Here is a 20,725-nt window from a genome sequence, read left to right as displayed (position 1 = left end):
GGTAATTATACTGATGATATTATGGTAATAATGTTATTGTGACTAGACACTATATAATAGTACAGTATATATATAGTACAATATTATATATAAAAGTAGTAATAACATAGCAATGTGTCATATATTTAGCCTGTGAAGGGTGTGCATACATATGTAACATTATATATATGTACTACTATTATTACTACTACTATTTTACGTATGTATGCACACAACATACATACATATATATATATATATATATATATATACACATATATACACACACACATATATACATATATATACATACATACATACATACATACATACATGCATTCTAACAATGTATCTAATTCAAAGAATATAACAGTATGAAAGAAGTGAAGTCCAGCAGGTGGCGGTAAATGCAAGGTAAAGGATGCCAACTGCCAATAAACACCAGAGAAGAAGAAAAAGACTTTAACCCTTCAGGAGGTGTGTCTAGTCCAGTTTGTTGTCTTCTTGAGACGGTAAGCAGCAGCAGAGTTTCAGGACTTTGCTCCATAGTTTCCTGCTGTAGCTTCATGAACTACTAACAGCATTTGAAGCTGCTTTTCTAACAGCTTTTAACCTGCTGAGTTTTGTTAATGCAACAGATTTGGACTCGCAGCTTGTAAAGAGTTTGCTGAGACAGAAATAGAACAGAAATAGCTCCTGTAGCTCACAGAGAACTGGCAGTGGATCGTTTTGGCTGATATTCACCTCAACTGTAAGTTATTCTCCTCTGCTTCAACACCTAATCAGGACATATTTAACCATTTTAGATCACTCCAATTTACTATATTTTAAGGCCCTTAAGAATGAAAATGTCCACTTCCAAAAAAGCGTGATAAAAACTTCACATGCTGTTTTAACCCTCTGGGACTTCTCGGGACATTTCCAGCCATATTTGTCATTTTTCCACTTTTGTTTTGGCAATCATTTTGGCTGTGATACTGCAGATGGAAGGATTTTTTGTTTTGTTTTTCTTGACATATTTTGAAATTCAAATTTCTATTTTTCTACCCTTTCAGACCCTTCGGGCTGAAAATGTCCACTTCAAAAAAATTCTACTTTTTTCTGCATAAACCTCTAAAACAACTTCCTCCCTGCTCAAAACTACCAAATGTTTAAACATTATTTTTGGCATTTAAACCCTTTAAATGCCGGTTTGATTGCATGGTGCCACTGATGTTTTTTATGGGAAAAAAACATAAAAATGTAGTTATTTTCCTTATAATAAATAATTTTTGGCTAATGGATTAAATCAGGACTGAAGTTGATTGAAATATTTAACCCCCAAAAGTTGAAAATATATATATATCAGTAATATTTTTATAGCGTTTTTTTAGAAGTGGACATGTCTGCCATCAAATGGCCATAAAGGAGTTTTTACATCTTAAATCTGACACTACACAAAAAAAATCTAAATCTATTTTGTTGCTAATCTTTGACATATCCAAGGCTGTGATTAAAAACAATTAAAATGCCCCAGCCAAAAAATATATATTATATGGAAAATAAAAAGGGTTAAAATCATCAAAGTCTTTGAATGTTTGGTAGTTTTGAGCTGAGCGGAAGTTGTTTAAGATGTTTATGCAGAAAATTACTAGCGACATCAGTCCGACCAACACGTTTACATGCATTTCAGTTGTCCAGTTATAGTCAGATTAATGCAATAATTTGTTTTTTTCAAGTGTCAAGTAAACGTACTGAGTGTGTAATGATCTTTTGCAAATCTGAGACCCTATAAAAACAAATACATTCCAATTTTTTTATTTTAATGAAGACATTTTTGCATTTTAGTGTCACAGCCAGGGTCTAGATACTTATGTACATGAGATATTTCTGTATTTCAATTATAATACATTTGCAGAGACATTTACTTTGTCATAATCAGGTATTGTGTGTGGATTGATACAAAAAAAAAATTTTTTTAAATTGTCTATACAAAAAGGGAATGCTGTATAGCTAGCAATGGATGACTTGGCATACCTTTATCCTTCTCTACTCTCTCACTGTCTTTCAGCTTTCTTTCTCTCCTTGGCATTCTGAAGTAATAGGCTGGCCCAATGCTAACACCACTCTTAAGTTAGCTTTAGTTAGCTAGCTCATTAGATAGGCATCAAGGTAAGAACAGATGAGAGGAGAGTAAAATCCTTTTGACTATTTATTTAAGACAATAATGAAAGAGTGAATGATGTACATCAACCTTCTCTGTTCAGAAATCACAGGCTGCTAAGCAGTTAGCTGTAACCACCTCCCAGAAAAGGATCCCTAACTTACTTTTACACAGAGTTTTATAATATGAATGTGCGACTATCTGATTGGTTAAAACTGTTGGGGCAGCACCATGGTTTAGACTCGGCCCGCCCATTTCTTTGGCACACAGGCTAGTCCTAGCCTCTTGGTGCTTCAGCTTCCGGTCACCGCCCTGTGGAAGGAAAAAAAAAAGCGAACAGCACACTTCTGTATCTTGTCTAGTGTTTGTCAGTGCCTGGCTTCACCTGGGCCCGTTACCTTGAATTGTTGCACAAAGAGTGCTTCAGTGTTTCATCTGCCCTCAAATATGTGGTTATGTGCAAAGCGTTATCAGTATCCTTTCTGTTGATACTCCTTATTTCTATGTGCTGGCATGTAAAATGTGCGTTTTGTGCTTTACTAAATACATTTCTAAGTGGCATTTTACCAAGGGTCATAATGCAGATTATTGCTAATTTTATTAATCTCTAACAAGTACTTATTTAAATTAAATTAAATTTAAACACATTATGACACCTCTCTCCAATGGACAAGTAAAAGCTCAGAAAAAAGTGTAGTGCAATTGGATTTTTCCTTGGGAAGATAAACACAAGAGAGACCTTCTTCCAAGGCTTACAAGTATCTTGACAGTGGAAATTACATACATTTTAAAAACAACAATGAAATAAAATACAATTACATTAAAACACATATTATGACACCTCTCCAATGGACAAGGAAAAGCTCCACAAAAAAGTAAAAGGAATTGGATTGTCTCTGAATGGCTCTTAGTCTGTCACCTGCCCTGGGACCACTTTGCCTTGGGAGACCCTACCAGGAGCTATTGCTCCCGACAACACAGCTCCCAGGGTCACTGGGGCACACAAACTCCTCCACCGCGTTAATGTGGCCATTCTTGAGATAAGATATCATAACATTAAAACACATATTATGACGTCTCTCCAGTGGGCAAATAAAAGCTCAAAAAAAATTTCAGTACAATTGAAGTTTTCCTTGGGAAGATAAACACAAGAGAGACCTTCTTCCAAGGTTTACAAGTGTCTTGACAGTGGAAATTGCATACATTTCAAAAACAACAATGACATAAAATAAAATTAAAACGCATTATGACTTACCTGCTTTTTTTTTGTCATTTTGACTTTTTTTCATGATTTCAACTTTTTTTGTCATTCTGACTTTTTTAATCATGATTTCAACTTTTTTTGTCATTTTGACTTTTTTTCCTCATTCTGACTATATTCTCGTTATTTTGACTTTTTGTCCTGTTATATAGATATATATATATATACATACATACATATAGACAGTTCTGTGCAAAAGTCTTAGGCAGTGTGAACAAATGCCTAGAAGAATTGATGCTGATTTGAAGGCAAAGGGTGATCAAATTCACTCACTTTGCATTTAAGTTTTGATTTTAACAAATTCATCAATTCTATTTTTAAAAGCATTCTTATTTGACAGCATTTTTTCCACACTAGCCTAAAACCCTTGTGCAGTACTGTACATATATGTTTATGTGTGTGTGTATATATATATATATATATATAACAAGAAGCATATTATGACACCTCTCTCCAATGGACAAGGAAAAGTTCCTAAACAGTTTAGTACAATTGAAGTTTTCCTTGGGAAGATAAACACAAGAGAGACCTTCTTCCAAGGCTTACAAGTGTCTTGACAGTGGAAATTACATACATTTCAAAAACAACAATGAAATAAAATACAATCACATTAAAACACATATTATGACACCTCTCCAATGGACAAGGAAAAGCTCCACAAAAAAGTAAAAGGAATTGGATTGTCTCTGAATGGCTCTTAGTCTGTCACCTGCCCTGGGACCACTTTGCCTTGGGAGACCCTACCAGGAGCTATTGCTCCCGACAACACAGCTCCCAGGGTCACTGGGGCACACAAACTCCTCCACCACGTTAATGTGGCCATTCTTGAGATAAGATATCATAACATTAAAACACATATTATGACGTCTCTCCAGTGGGCAAATAAAAGCTCCAAAAAAAATTTCAGTACAATTGAAGTTTTCCTTGGGAAGATAAACACAAGAGAGACCTTCTTCCAAGGCTTACAAGTGTCTTGACAGTGGAAATTGCATACATTTCAAAAACAACAATGACATAAAATACAATTAAAACACATTGTGACTTGCCTGCTTTTTTTGTCATTTTGACTTTTTTCATGATTTCAACTTTTTTTTGTCATTCTGACTTTTTTTAATCATGATTTCAACTTTTTTTTGTCATTTTGACTTTTTTTCATGATTTCAACTTTTTTTGTCATTCTGACTTTTTTAATCATGATTTCAACTTTTTTTGTCATTTTTACTTTTTTTTCATGATTTCAACTTTTTTTTGTCATTCTGACTTTTTTTTCTTGATTTCAACTTTTTTTGTCATTTTGACTTTTTTTCCTCATTCTGACTATATTCTCGTTATTTTGACTTTTTGTCCTGTTATATAGATATATATATATACATACATACATATAGACAGTTCTGTGCAAAAGTCTTAGGCAGTGTGAACAAATGCCTAGAAGAATTGATGCTGATTTGAAGGCAAAGGGTGATCAAATTCACTCACTTTGCATTTAAGTTTTGATTTTAAAAAATTCATCAATTCTATTTTTAAAAGCATTCTTATTTGACAGCATTTTTTCCACACTAGCCTAAAACCCTTGTACAGTACTGTACATATATGTTTATGTGTGTGTGTATATATATATATATATATATAACAAGAAGCATATTATGACACCTCTCTCCAATGGACAAGGAAAAGTTCCTAAACAGTTTAGTACAATTGAAGTTTTCCTTGGGAAGATAAACACAAGAGAGACCTTCTTCCAAGGCTTACAAGTGTCTTGACAGTGGAAATTACATACATTTCAAAAACAACAATGAAATAAAATACAATTACATTAAAACACATATTATGACACCTCTCCAATGGACAAGGAAAAGCTCCACAAAAAAGTGAAAGGAATTGGATTGTCTCTGAATGGCTCTTAGTCTGTCACCTGCCCTGGGACCACTTTGCCTTGGGAGACCCTACCAGGAGCTATTGCTCCCGACAACACAGCTCCCAGGGTCACTGGGGCACACAAACTCCTCCACCGCGTTAATGTGGCCATTCTTGAGATAAGATATCATAACATTAAAACACATATTATGACGTCTCTCCAGTGGGCAAATAAAAGCTCAAAAAAAATTTCAGTACAATTGAAGTTTTCCTTGGGAAGATAAACACAAGAGAGACCTTCCAAGGTTTACAAGTGTCTTGACAGTGGAAATTGCATACATTTCAAAAACAACAATGACATAAAATACAATTAATACACATTATGTCTTGCCTGCTTTTTTTTGTCATTTTGACTTTTTTCATGATTTCAACTTTTGTCATTTTGACTTTTTTTCATGATTTCAACTTTTTTTTGTCATTCTGACTTTTTTTAATCATGATTTCAACTTTTTTTTGTCATTTTGACTTTTTTTCATGATTTCAACTTTTTTTCTGTCATTCTGACTTCTTTAATCATGATTTCAACTTTTTTTGTCATTTTTACTTTTTTTTCATGATTTCAACTTTTTTTTGTCATTCTGACTTTTTTTTCATGATTTCAACTTTTTTTGTCATTCTGACTTTTTTTAATCATGATTTCAACTTTTTTTTGTCATTTTGACTTTTTTTCCTCATTCTGACTATATTCTCGTTATTTTGACTTTTTGTCCTGTTATATATATATATATATATATATATATACATACATATAGACAGTTCTGTGCAAAAGTCTTAGGCAGTGTGAACAAATGCCTAGAAGAATTGATGCTGATTTGAAGGCAAAGGGTGATCAAATTCACTCACTTTGCATTTAAGTTTTGATTTTAAAAAAATCATCAATTCTATTTTTAAAAGCATTCTTATTTGACAGCATTTTTTCCACACTAGCCTAAAACCCTTGCGCAGTACTGTACATATATGTTTATGTGTATGTATATATATATATATATATATATATATATATATATAAATAACAAGAAGCATATTATGACACCTCTCTCCAATGGACAAGGAAAAGTTCCTAAACAGTTTAGTACAATTGAAGTTTTCCTTGGGAAGATAAACACAAGAGAGACCTTCTTCCAAGGCTTACAAGTGTCTTGACAGTGGAAATTACATACATTTCAAAAACAACAATGAAATAAAATACAATTACATTAAAACACATATTATGACACCTCTCCAATGGACAAGGAAAAGCTCCACAAAAAAGTAAAAGGAATTGGATTGTCTCTGAATGGCTCTTAGTCTGTCACCTGCCCTGGGACCACTTTGCCTTGGGAGACCCTACCAGGAGCTATTGCTCCCGACAACACAGCTCCCAGGGTCACTGGGGCACACAAACTCCTCCACCGCGTTAATGTGGCCATTCTTGAGATAAGATATCATAACATTAAAACACATATTATGACGTCTCTCCAGTGGGCAAATAAAAGCTCAAAAAAAATTTCAGTACAATTGAAGTTTTCCTTGGGAAGATAAACACAAGAGAGACCTTCTTCCAAGGTTTACAAGTGTCTTGACAGTGGAAATTGCATACATTTCAAAAACAACAATGACATAAAATAAAATTAAAACGCATTATGACTTACCTGCTTTTTTTTTGTCATTTTGACTTTTTTTCATGATTTCAACTTTTTTTGTCATTCTGACTTTTTTAATCATGATTTCAACTTTTTTTGTCATTTTGACTTTTTTTCCTCATTCTGACTATATCCTCGTTATTTTGACTTTTTGTCCTGATATATATATATATATATATATACATATAGACAGTTCTGTGCAAAAGTCTTAGGCAGTGTGAACAAATGCCTAGAAGAATTGATGCTGATTTGAAGGCAAAGGGTGATCAAATTCACTCACTTTGCATTTAAATTTTGATTTTAACAAATTCATCAATTCTATTTTTAAAAGCATTCTTATTTGACAGCATTTTTTCCACACTAGCCTAAAACCCTTGTGCAGTACTGTACATATATGTTTATGTGTGTGTGTGTATATATATATATATATATATATATATATATATATATATAAATAACAAGAAGCATATTATGACACCTCTCTCCAATGGACAAGGAAAAGTTCTTAAACAGTTTAGTACAATTGAAGTTTTCCTTGGGAAGAAACACAAGAGAGACCTTCTTCCAAGGCTTACAAGTGTCTTGACAGTGGAAATTACATACATTTCAAAAACAACAATGAAATAAAATACAATTACATTAAAACACATATTATGACACCTCTCCAATGGACAAGGAAAAGCTCCACAAAAAAGTAAAAGGAATTGGATTGTCTCTGAATGGCTCTTAGTCTGTCACCTGCCCTGGGACCACTTTGCCTTGGGAGACCCTACCAGGAGCTATTGCTCCCGACAACACAGCTCCCAGGGTCACTGGGGCACACAAACTCCTCCACCGCGTTAATTTGGCCATTCTTGAGATAAGATATCATAACATTAAAACACATATTATGACGTCTCTCCAGTGGGCAAATAAAAGCTCCAAAAAAAATTTCAGTACAATTGAAGTTTTCCTTGGGAAGATAAACACAAGAGAGACCTTCTTCCAAGGCTTACAAGTGTCTTGACAGTGGAAATTGCATACATTTCAAAAACAACAATGACATAAAATGAAATTAAAACACATTATGACTTGCCTGCTTTTTTTTGTCATTTTGACTTTTTTCATGATTTCAACTTTTGTCATTTTGACTTTTTTTTTCATGATTTCAACTTTTTTTTGTCATTCTGACTTTTTTTTAATCATGATTTCAACTTTTTTTGTCATTTTGACTTTTTTTCATGATTTCAACTTTTTTTGTCATTCTGACTTTTTTTAATCATGATTTCAACTTTTTTTGTCATTTTGACTTTTTTTCCTCATTCTGACTATATTCTCGTTATTTTGACTTTTTGTCCTGTTATATAGATATATATATACATACATACATATAGACAGTTCTGTGCAAAAGTCTTAGGCAGTGTGAACAAATGCCTAGAAGAATTGATGCTGATTTGAAGGCAAAGGGTGATCAAATTCACTCACTTTGCATTTAAGTTTTGATTTTAAAAAATTCATCAATTCTATTTTTAAAAGCATTCTTATTTGACAGCATTTTTTCCACACTAGCCTAAAACCCTTGTACAGTACTGTACATATATGTTTATGTGTGTATATATATATATATATATATATATATAAATAACAAGAAGCATATTATGACACCTCTCTCCAATGGACAAGGAAAAGTTCCTAAACAGTTTAGTACAATTGAAGTTTTCCTTGGGAAGAAACACAAGAGAGACCTTCTTCCAAGGCTTACAAGTGTCTTGACAGTGGAAATTACATACATTTCAAAAACAACAATGAAATAAAATACAATTACATTAAAACACATATTATGACACCTCTCCAATGGACAAGGAAAAGCTCCACAAAAAAGTAAAAGGAATTGGATTGTCTCTGAATGGCTCTTAGTCTGTCACCTGCCCTGGGACCACTTTGCCTTGGGAGACCCTACCAGGAGCTATTGCTCCCGACAACACAGCTCCCAGGGTCACTGGGGCACACAAACTCCTCCACCGCGTTAATGTGGCCATTCTTGAGATAAGATATCATAACATTAAAACACATATTATGACGTCTCTCCAGTGGGCAAATAAAAGCTCCAAAAAAAATTTCAGTACAATTGAAGTTTTCCTTGGGAAGATAAACACAAGAGAGACCTTCTTCCAAGGCTTACAAGTGTCTTGACAGTGGAATTTGCATACATTTCAAAAACAACAATGACATAAAATGAAATTAAAACACATTATGACTTGCCTGCTTTTTTTTGTCATTTTGACTTTTTTCATGATTTCAACTTTTGTCATTTTGACTTTTTTTTTCATGATTTCAACTTTTTTTTGTCATTCTGACTTTTTTTAATCATGATTTCAACTTTTTTTGTCATTTTGACTTTTTTTCATGATTTCAACTTTTTTTGTCATTCTGACTTTTTTTAATCATGATTTCAACTTTTTTTGTCATTTTGACTTTTTTTCCTCATTCTGACTATATTCTCGTTATTTTGACTTTTTGTCCTGTTATATAGATATATATATACATACATACATATAGACAGTTCTGTGCAAAAGTCTTAGGCAGTGTGAACAAATGCCTAGAAGAATTGATGCTGATTTGAAGGCAAAGGGTGATCAAATTCACTCACTTTGCATTTAAGTTTTGATTTTAAAAAATTCATCAATTCTATTTTTAAAAGCATTCTTATTTGACAGCATTTTTTCCACACTAGCCTAAAACCCTTGTGCAGTACTGTACATATATGTTTATGTGTGTGTATATATATATATATATATAACAAGAAGCATATTATGACACCTCTCTCCAATGGACAAGGAAAAGTTCCTAAACAGTTTAGTACAATTGAAGTTTTCCTTGGGAAGATAAACACAAGAGAGACCTTCTTCCAAGGCTTACAAGTGTCTTGACAGTGGAAATTGCATACATTTCAAAAACAACAATGACATAAAATACAATTAAAACACATTGTGACTTGCCTGCTTTTTTTGTCATTTTGACTTTTTTTCATGATTTCAACTTTTTTTTGTCATTCTGACTTTTTTTAATCATGATTTCAACTTTTTTTTGTCATTTTGACTTTTTTTCATGATTTCAACTTTTTTTGTCATTCTGACTTTTTTAATCATGATTTCAACTTTTTTTGTCATTTTTACTTTTTTTTCATGATTTCAACTTTTTTTTGTCATTCTGACTTTTTTTTCTTGATTTCAACTTTTTTTGTCATTTTGACTTTTTTTCCTCATTCTGACTATATTCTCGTTATTTTGACTTTTTGTCCTGTTATATAGATATATATATATATACATACATACATATAGACAGTTCTGTGCAAAAGTCTTAGGCAGTGTGAACAAATGCCTAGAAGAATTGATGCTGATTTGAAGGCAAAGGGTGATCAAATTCACTCACTTTGCATTTAAGTTTTGATTTTAAAAAATTCATCAATTCTATTTTTAAAAGCATTCTTATTTGACAGCATTTTTTCCACACTAGCCTAAAACCCTTGTACAGTACTGTACATATATGTTTATGTGTGTGTGTATATTAGGGTGCATCAAATTTGAATGGGAATTTTTAATTTCAAAATATCAATTTGGCTGGCATTGCATTTTGTTCCACTTAACATAAAAATGACTTTTGCAAAGTTTTGAGGAATTCCATTGAGATTTAGGGGTGCCACCTAACACATGAACTTTGGTGAAATTTCGAAAAATGTGCAATTTTTTGTCTAATTGCCAAAAGGTTGACCTGGAAATGTTGAGTACAGTGAACTTTTATACACTAACATGTTCTATAGGGTTTTCAAAGTAAAAGTTGTTTGTTTGCCCTTTGGGCAACTAGGGCATTTCCCAGAATTCAACTTTCAAGATTCTCCATTCATTTGTCCTATAGACAAAATGAATGGAAGTCAATGGGACATGTGTAGTGCTGGTCTGTGGTGATGTGATAGGAGTACTGGTCTGTGGTGATGTGATAGGAGTACTGGCCTGTGATCATGTGATAGGAGTACTGGTCTGTGGTGATGTGATAGGAGTACTGGTCTGTGATCATGTGATAGGAGTACTGGTCTGTGGTGATGTGATAGGAGTACTGGTCTGTGATCATGTGATAGGAGTACTGGTCTGTGGTGATGTGATAGGAGTACTGGTCTGTGATCATGTGATAGGAGTACTGGTCTGTGGTGATGTGATAGGAGTACTGGTCTGTGATCATGTGATAGGAGTACTGGTCTGTGGTGATGTGATAGGAGTACTGGTCTGTGATCATGTGATAGGAGTACTGGTCTGTGGTGATGTGATAGGAGTACTGGTCTGTGATCATGTGATAGGAGTACTGGTCTGTGGTGATGTGATAGGAGTACTGGTCTGTGGTGATGTGATAGGAGTACTGGTCTGTGATCATGTGATAGGAGTACTGGTCTGTGATCATGTGATAGGAGTACTGGTCTGTGATCATGTGATAGGAGTACTGGTCTGTGGTGATGTGATAGGAGTACTGGTCTGTGATCATGTGATAGGAGTACTGGTCTGTGATCATGTGATAGGAGTACTGGTCTGTGGTGATGTGATAGGAGTACTGGTCTGTGGTGATGTGATAGGAGTACTGGTCTGTGATCATGTGATAGGAGTACTGGTCTGTGGTGATGTGATAGGAGTACTGGTCTGTGATCATGTGATAGGAGTACTGGTCTGTGGTGATGTGATAGGAGTACTGGTCTGTGGTGATGTGATAGGAGTACTGGTCTGTGATCATGTGATAGGAGTACTGGTCTGTGATGATGTGATAGGAGTACTGGTCTGTGATGATGTGATAGGAGTACTGGTCTGTGATCATGTGATAGGAGTACTGGTCTGTGGTGATGTGATAGGAGTACTGCTCTGTGATCATGTGATAGGAGTACTGGTCTGTGGTGATGTGATAGGAGTACTGGTCTGTGATGATGTGATAGGAGTACTGGTCTGTGGTGATGTGATAGGAGTACTGGTCTGTGATCATGTGATAGGAGTACTGGTCTGTGATGATGTGATAGGAGTACTGGTCTGTGGTGATGTGATAGGAGTACTGGTCTGTGGTGATGTGATAGGAGTACTGATCTGTGGTGATGTGATAGGAGTACTGGTCTGTGGTGATGTGATAGGAGTACTGGTCTGTGATGATGTGGTAGGAGTACTGGTCTGTGGTGATGTGATAGGAGTACTGGTCTGTGATGATGTGATAGGAGTACTGGTCTGTGATGATGTGATAGGAGTACTGGTCTGTGGTGATGTGATAGGAGTACTGCTCTGTGATCATGTGATAGGAGTACTGGTCTGTGGTGATGTGATAGGAGTACTGGTCTGTGATGATGTGATAGGAGTACTGGTCTGTGGTGATGTGATAGGAGTACTGGTCTGTGATGATGTGGTAGGAGTACTGGTCTGTGGTGATGTGATAGGAGTACTGGTCTGTGATCATGTGATAGGAGTACTGGTCTGTGGTGATGTGATAGGAGTACTGGTCTGTGGTGATGTGATAGGAGTACTGGTCTGTGGTGATGTGATAGGAGTACTGGTCTGTGATCATGTGATAGGAGTACTGGTCTGTGATCATGTGATAGGAGTACTGGTCTGTGGTGATGTGATAGGAGTACTGGTCTGTGGTGATGTGATAGGAGTACTGGTCTGTGGTGATGTGATAGGAGTACTGGTCTGTGGTGATGCGATAGGAGTACTGGTCTGTGGTGATGTGATAGGAGTAATGGTCTGTGGTGATGTGATAGGAGTACTGGTCTGTGGTGATGTGATAGGAGTACTGGTCTGTGGTGATGGCAATAGTAGTAGTGGCCTATGGTCATGTGATAGTAGATACTCAAATTTTAACTGTATATAGTCTAAATAGCTATAAATATGACTTAAATGACTTATGATAAATAAGTATACAAAGACACAACTACAGATATGATGGTAATATGTAATAATACATACCCAACACAGAAAGATCACCTCAAACAGAAAGATTACCTCAGTTTTCTTGAGCTCTAGTATTGTTTACCTCAGATCTCCATGGCGACCATTGAGCACTGTTAGCCACTTTATCCAACAAAAACAGGTGTGCGGTGGCACCCCTAAATCATCATGTACTGAGAAAATATTTTGCATGTGTTGTTTCTACATATATTGGAACACTTTTAGCACCCAGCCATATCAAAATTCAAGAATTGTGTTTTTTGATGCACCCTAGTGTATATATATATATATATATATAACAAGAAGCATATTATGACACCTCTCTCCAATGGACAAGGAAAAGTTCCTAAACAGTTTAGTACAATTGAAGTTTTCCTTGGGAAGATAAACACAAGAGAGACCTTCTTCCAAGGCTTACAAGTGTCTTGACAGTGGAAATTACATACATTTCAAAAACAACAATGAAATAAAATACAATTACATTAAAACACATATTATGACACCTCTCCAATGGACAAGGAAAAGCTCCACAAAAAAGTGAAAGGAATTGGATTGTCTCTGAATGGCTCTTAGTCTGTCACCTGCCCTGGGACCACTTTGCCTTGGGAGACCCTACCAGGAGCTATTGCTCCCGACAACACAGCTCCCAGGGTCACTGGGGCACACAAACTCCTCCACCGCGTTAATGTGGCCATTCTTGAGATAAGATATCATAACATTAAAACACATATTATGACGTCTCTCCAGTGGGCAAATAAAAGCTCAAAAAAAATTTCAGTACAATTGAAGTTTTCCTTGGGAAGATAAACACAAGAGAGACCTTCTTCCAAGGTTTACAAGTGTCTTGACAGTGGAAATTGCATACATTTCAAAAACAACAATGACATAAAATACAATTAATACACATTATGTCTTGCCTGCTTTTTTTTGTCATTTTGACTTTTTTCATGATTTCAACTTTTGTCATTTTGACTTTTTTTCATGATTTCAACTTTTTTTTGTCATTCTGACTTTTTTTAATCATGATTTCAACTTTTTTTTGTCATTTTGACTTTTTTTCATGATTTCAACTTTTTTTCTGTCATTCTGACTTCTTTAATCATGATTTCAACTTTTTTTGTCATTTTTACTTTTTTTTCATGATTTCAACTTTTTTTTGTCATTCTGACTTTTTTTTCATGATTTCAACTTTTTTTGTCATTCTGACTTTTTTTAATCATGATTTCAACTTTTTTTGTCATTTTGACTTTTTTTCCTCATTCTGACTATATTCTCGTTATTTTGACTTTTTGTCCTGTTATATAGATATATATATACATACATACATATAGACAGTTCTGTGCAAAAGTCTTAGGCAGTGTGAACAAATGCCTAGAAGAATTGATGCTGATTTGAAGGCAAAGGGTGATCAAATTCACTCACTTTGCATTTAAGTTTTGATTTTAAAAAATTCATCAATTCTATTTTTAAAAGCATTCTTATTTGACAGCATTTTTTCCACACTAGCCTAAAACCCTTGTACAGTACTGTACATATATGTTTATGTGTGTGTGTATATATATATATATATATATATATATATATATATATATAACAAGAAGCATATTATGACACCTCTCTCCAATGGACAAGGAAAAGTTCCTAAACAGTTTAGTACAATTGAAGTTTTCCTTGGGAAGATAAACACAAGAGAGACCTTCTTCCAAGGCTTACAAGTGTCTTGACAGTGGAAATTACATACATTTCAAAAACAACAATGAAATAAAATACAATTACATTAAAACACATATTATGACACCTCTCCAATGGACAAGGAAAAGCTCCACAAAAAAGTAAAAGGAATTGGATTGTCTCTGAATGGCTCTTAGTCTGTCACCTGCCCTGGGACCATTTTGCCTTGGGAGACCCTACCAGGAGCTATTGCTCCCGACAACACAGCTCCCAGGGTCACTGGGGCACACAAACTCCTCCACCGCGTTAATGTGGCCATTCTTGAGATAAGATATCATAACATTAAAGCACATATTATGACGTCTCTCCAGTGGGCAAATAAAAGCTCAAAAAAAATTTTCAGTACAATTGAAGTTTTCCTTGAGAAGATAAACACAAGAGAGACCTTCTTCCAAGGTTTACAAGTGTCTTGACAGTGGAAATTGCATACATTTCAAAAACAACAATGACATAAAATAAAATTAAAACGCATTATGACTTACCTGCTTTTTTTTTGTCATTTTGACTTTTTTCCTCATTCTGACTATATTCTCGTTATTTTGACTTTTTGTCCTGTTATATAGATATATATATACATACATACATATAGACAGTTCTGTGCAAAAGTCTTAGGCAGTGTGAACAAATGCCTAGAAGAATTGATGCTGATTTGAAGGCAAAGGGTGATCAAATTCACTCACTTTGCATTTAAGTTTTGATTTTAAAAAATTCATTAATTCTATTTTTAAAAGCATTCTTATTTGACAGCATTTTTTCCACACTAGCCTAAAACCCTTGTACAGTACTGTACATATATGTTTATGTGTGTGTATATATATATATATATATATATATATATATATATATATATATATATATATATATATATATATATAACAAGAAGCATATTATGACACCTCTCTCCAATGGACAAGGAAAAGTTCCTAAACAGTTTAGTACAATTGAAGTTTTCCTTGGGAAGATAAACACAAGAGAGACCTTCTTCCAAGGCTTACAAGTGTCTTGACAGTGGAAATTACATACATTTCAAAAACAACAATGAAATAAAATACAATTACATTAAAACACATATTATGACACCTCTCCAATGGACAAGGAAAAGCTCCACAAAAAAGTAAAAGGAATTGGATTGTCTCTGAATGGCTCTTAGTCTGTCACCTGCCCTGGGACCACTTTGCCTTGGGAGACCCTACCAGGAGCTATTGCTCCCGACAACACAGCTCCCAGGGTCACTGGGGCACACAAACTCCTCCACCGCGTTAATTTGGCCATTCTTGAGATAAGATATCATAACATTAAAACACATATTATGACGTCTCTCCAGTGGGCAAATAAAAGCTCCAAAAAAAATTTCAGTACAATTGAAGTTTTCCTTGGGAAGATAAACACAAGAGAGACCTTCTTCCAAGGCTTACAAGTGTCTTGACAGTGGAATTTGCATACATTTCAAAAACAACAATGACATAAAATGAAATTAAAACACATTATGACTTGCCTGCTTTTTTTTGTCATTTTGACTTTTTTCATGATTTCAACTTTTGTCATTTTGACTTTTTTTTTCATGATTTCAACTTTTTTTTGTCATTCTGACTTTTTTTAATCATGATTTCAACTTTTTTTTGTCATTCTGACTTTTTTTTTATGATTTCAACTTTTTTGTCATTCTGACTTTTTTTAATCATGATTTCAACTTTTTTTGTCATTTTGACTTTTTTTCCTCATTCTGACTATATTCTCGTTATTTTGACTTTTTGTCCTGTTATATAGATATATATATACATACATACATATAGACAGTTCTGTGCAAAAGTCTTAGGCAGTGTGAACAAATGCCTAGAAGAATTGATGCTGATTTGAAGGCAAAGGGTGATCAAATTCACTCACTTTGCATTTAAGTTTTGATTTTAAAAAATTCATCAATTCTATTTTTAAAAGCATTCTTATTTGACAGCATTTTTTCCATACTAGCCTAAAACCCTTGCGCAGTACTGTACATATATGTTTATGTGTATGTATATATATATATATATATATATATATAACAAGAAGCATATTATGACACCTCTCTCCAATGGACAAGGAAAAGTTCCTAAACAGTTTAGTACAATTGAAGTTTTCCTTGGGAAGATAAACACAAGAGAGACCTTCTTCCAAGGCTTACAAGTGTCTTGACAGTGGAAATTACATACATTTCAAAAACAACAATGAAATAAAATACAATTACATTAAAACACATATTATGACACCTCTCCAATGGACAAGGAAAAGCTCCACAAAAAAGTAAAAGGAATTGGATTGTCTCTGAATGGCTCTTAGTCTGTCACCTGCCCTGGGACCACTTTGCCTTGGGAGACCCTACCAGGAGCTATTGCTCCCGACAACACAGCTCCCAGGGTCACTGGGGCACACAAACTCCTCCACCGCGTTAATGTGGCCATTCTTGAGATAAGATATCATAACATTAAAACACATATTATGACGTCTCTCCAGTGGGCAAATAAAAGCTCAAAAAAAATTTCAGTACAATTGAAGTTTTCCTTGGGAAGATAAACACAAGAGAGACCTTCTTCCAAGGTTTACAAGTGTCTTGACAGTGGAAATTGCATACATTTCAAAAACAACAATGACATAAAATAAAATTAAAACGCATTATGACTTACCTGCTTTTTTCTAGTCATTTTGACTTTTTTCCTCATTCTGACTATATTCTCGTTATTTTGACTTTTTGTCCTGTTATATAGATATATATATACATACATACATATAGACAGTTCTGTGCAAAAGTCTTAGGCAGTGTGAACAAATGCCTAGAAGAATTGATGCTGATTTGAAGGCAAAGGGTGATCAAATTCACTCACTTTGCATTTAAGTTTTGATTTTAAAAAATTCATCAATTCTATTTTTAAAAGCATTCTTATTTGACAGCATTTTTTCCACACTAGCCTAAAACCCTTGTACAGTACTGTACATATATGTTTATGTGTGTATATATATATATATATATATATATATATAAATAACAAGAAGCATATTATGACACCTCTCTCCAATGGACAAGGAAAAGTTCCTAAACAGTTTAGTACAATTGAAGTTTTCCTTGGGAAGAAACACAAGAGAGACCTTCTTCCAAGGCTTACAAGTGTCTTGACAGTGGAAATTACATACATTTCAAAAACAACAATGAAATAAAATACAATTACATTAAAACACATATTATGACACCTCTCCAATGGACAAGGAAAAGCTCCACAAAAAAGTAAAAGGAATTGGATTGTCTCTGAATGGCTCTTAGTCTGTCACCTGCCCTGGGACCACTTTGCCTTGGGAGACCCTACCAGGAGCTATTGCTCCCGACAACACAGCTCCCAGGGTCACTGGGGCACACAAACTCCTCCACCGCGTTAATTTGGCCATTCTTGAGATAAGATATCATAACATTAAAACACATATTATGACGTCTCTCCAGTGGGCAAATAAAAGCTCCAAAAAAAATTTCAGTACAATTGAAGTTTTCCTTGGGAAGATAAACACAAGAGAGACCTTCTTCCAAGGCTTACAAGTGTCTTGACAGTGGAATTTGCATACATTTCAAAAACAACAATGACATAAAATGAAATTAAAACACATTATGACTTGCCTGCTTTTTTTTGTCATTTTGACTTTTTTCATGATTTCAACTTTTGTCATTTTGACTTTTTTTTTCATGATTTCAACTTTTTTTTGTCATTCTGACTTTTTTTAATCATGATTTCAACTTTTTTTGTCATTTTGACTTTTTTTCATGATTTCAACTTTTTTTGTCATTCTGACTTTTTTTAATCATGATTTCAACTTTTTTTGTCATTTTGACTTTTTTTCCTCATTCTGACTATATTCTCGTTATTTTGACTTTTTGTCCTGTTATATAGATATATATATACATACATACATACATATAGACAGTTCTGTGCAAAAGTCTTAGGCAGTGTGAACAAATGCCTAGAAGAATTGATGCTGATTTGAAGGCAAAGGGTGATCAAATTCACTCACTTTGCATTTAAGTTTTGATTTTAAAAAATTCATCAATTCTATTTTTAAAAGCATTCTTATTTGACAGCATTTTTTCCACACTAGCCTAAAACCCTTGTACAGTACTGTACATATATGTTTATGTGTGTATATATATATATATATATATATATATATATATATATATATAAATAACAAGAAGCATATTATGACACCTCTCTCCAATGGACAAGGAAAAGTTCCTAAACAGTTTAGTACAATTGAAGTTTTCCTTGGGAAGAAACACAAGAGAGACCTTCTTCCAAGGCTTACAAGTGTCTTGACAGTGGAAATTACATACATTTCAAAAACAACAATGAAATAAAATACAATTACATTAAAACACATATTATGACACCTCTCCAATGGACAAGGAAAAGCTCCACAAAAAAGTAAAAGGAATTGGATTGTCTCTGAATGGCTCTTAGTCTGTCACCTGCCCTGGGACCACTTTGCCTTGGGAGACCCTACCAGGAGCTATTGCTCCCGACAACACAGCTCCCAGGGTCACTGGGGCACACAAACTCCTCCACCGCGTTAATTTGGCCATTCTTGAGATAAGATATCATAACATTAAAACACATATTATGACGTCTCTCCAGTGGGCAAATAAAAGCTCCAAAAAAAATTTCAGTACAATTGAAGTTTTCCTTGGGAAGATAAACACAAGAGAGACCTTCTTCCAAGGCTTACAAGTGTCTTGACAGTGGAATTTGCATACATTTCAAAAACAACAATGACATAAAATGAAATTAAAACACATTATGACTTGCCTGCTTTTTTTTGTCATTTTGACTTTTTTCATGATTTCAACTTTTGTCATTTTGACTTTTTTTTTCATGATTTCAACTTTTTTTTGTCATTCTGACTTTTTTTAATCATGATTTCAACTTTTTTTGTCATTTTGACTTTTTTTCATGATTTCAACTTTTTTTGTCATTCTGACTTTTTTTAATCATGATTTCAACTTTTTTTGTCATTTTGACTTTTTTTCCTCATTCTGACTATATTCTCGTTATTTTGACTTTTTGTCCTGTTATATAGATATATATATACATACATACATACATATAGACAGTTCTGTGCAAAAGTCTTAGGCAGTGTGAACAAATGCCTAGAAGAATTGATGCTGATTTGAAGGCAAAGGGTGATCAAATTCACTCACTTTGCATTTAAGTTTTGATTTTAAAAAATTCATCAATTCTATTTTTAAAAGCATTCTTATTTGACAGCATTTTTTCCACACTAGCCTAAAACCCTTGTACAGTACTGTACATATATGTTTATGTGTGTATATATATATATATATATATATATATATATAAATAACAAGAAGCATATTATGACACCTCTCTCCAATGGACAAGGAAAAGTTCCTAAACAGTTTAGTACAATTGAAGTTTTCCTTGGGAAGAAACACAAGAGAGACCTTCTTCCAAGGCTTACAAGTGTCTTGACAGTGGAAATTACATACATTTCAAAAACAACAATGAAATAAAATACAATTACATTAAAACACATATTATGACACCTCTCCAATGGACAAGGAAAAGCTCCACAAAAAAGTAAAAGGAATTGGATTGTCTCTGAATGGCTCTTAGTCTGTCACCTGCCCTGGGACCACTTTGCCTTGGGAGACCCTACCAGGAGCTATTGCTCCCGACAACACAGCTCCCAGGGTCACTGGGGCACACAAACTCCTCCACCGCGTTAATTTGGCCATTCTTGAGATAAGATATCATAACATTAAAACACATATTATGACGTCTCTCCAGTGGGCAAATAAAAGCTCCAAAAAAGATTTCAGTACAATTGAAGTTTTCCTTGGGAAGATAAACACAAGAGAGACCTTCTTCCAAGGCTTACAAGTGTCTTGACAGTGGAATTTGCATACATTTCAAAAACAACAATGACATAAAATGAAATTAAAACACATTATGACGTGCCTGCTTTTTTTTTTGTCATTTTGACTTTTTTCATGATTTCAACTTTTGTCATTTTGACTTTTTTTTTCATGATTTCAACTTTTTTTTGTCATTCTGACTTTTTTTAATCATGATTTCAACTTTTTTTGTCATTT

The 20,725-nt window shown here is 34.1% G+C and overlaps 1 protein-coding gene across 4 annotated transcripts in view; it reads left to right on the top strand.

Moving 5' to 3' along the window:
• The first annotated feature begins 449 nt into the window (after positions 1-449).
• The window catches only part of aamdc (adipogenesis associated, Mth938 domain containing), a 54,296-nt gene continuing 34,020 nt past the window's right edge, over positions 450-20,725 (top strand). For 2 of the 4 annotated variants that reach the window (XM_059330802.1, XM_059330801.1), the window contains exon 1: positions 450-730. The gene's annotated coding sequence lies outside the window, so the exon portion shown is untranslated. The remainder of the gene's footprint in view (positions 731-20,725) is intronic. The other 2 variants (XM_059330804.1, XM_059330803.1) reach the window with 2 other exon arrangements.

Source organism: Centropristis striata, chromosome 4, assembly GCF_030273125.1.
Source record: "Centropristis striata isolate RG_2023a ecotype Rhode Island chromosome 4, C.striata_1.0, whole genome shotgun sequence".
Taxonomy (NCBI): Eukaryota; Metazoa; Chordata; class Actinopteri; order Perciformes; family Serranidae; genus Centropristis; species Centropristis striata.
Note: the sequence above shows the minus strand (reverse complement) of the source record. Positions and strands in the feature narration are given on the sequence as shown.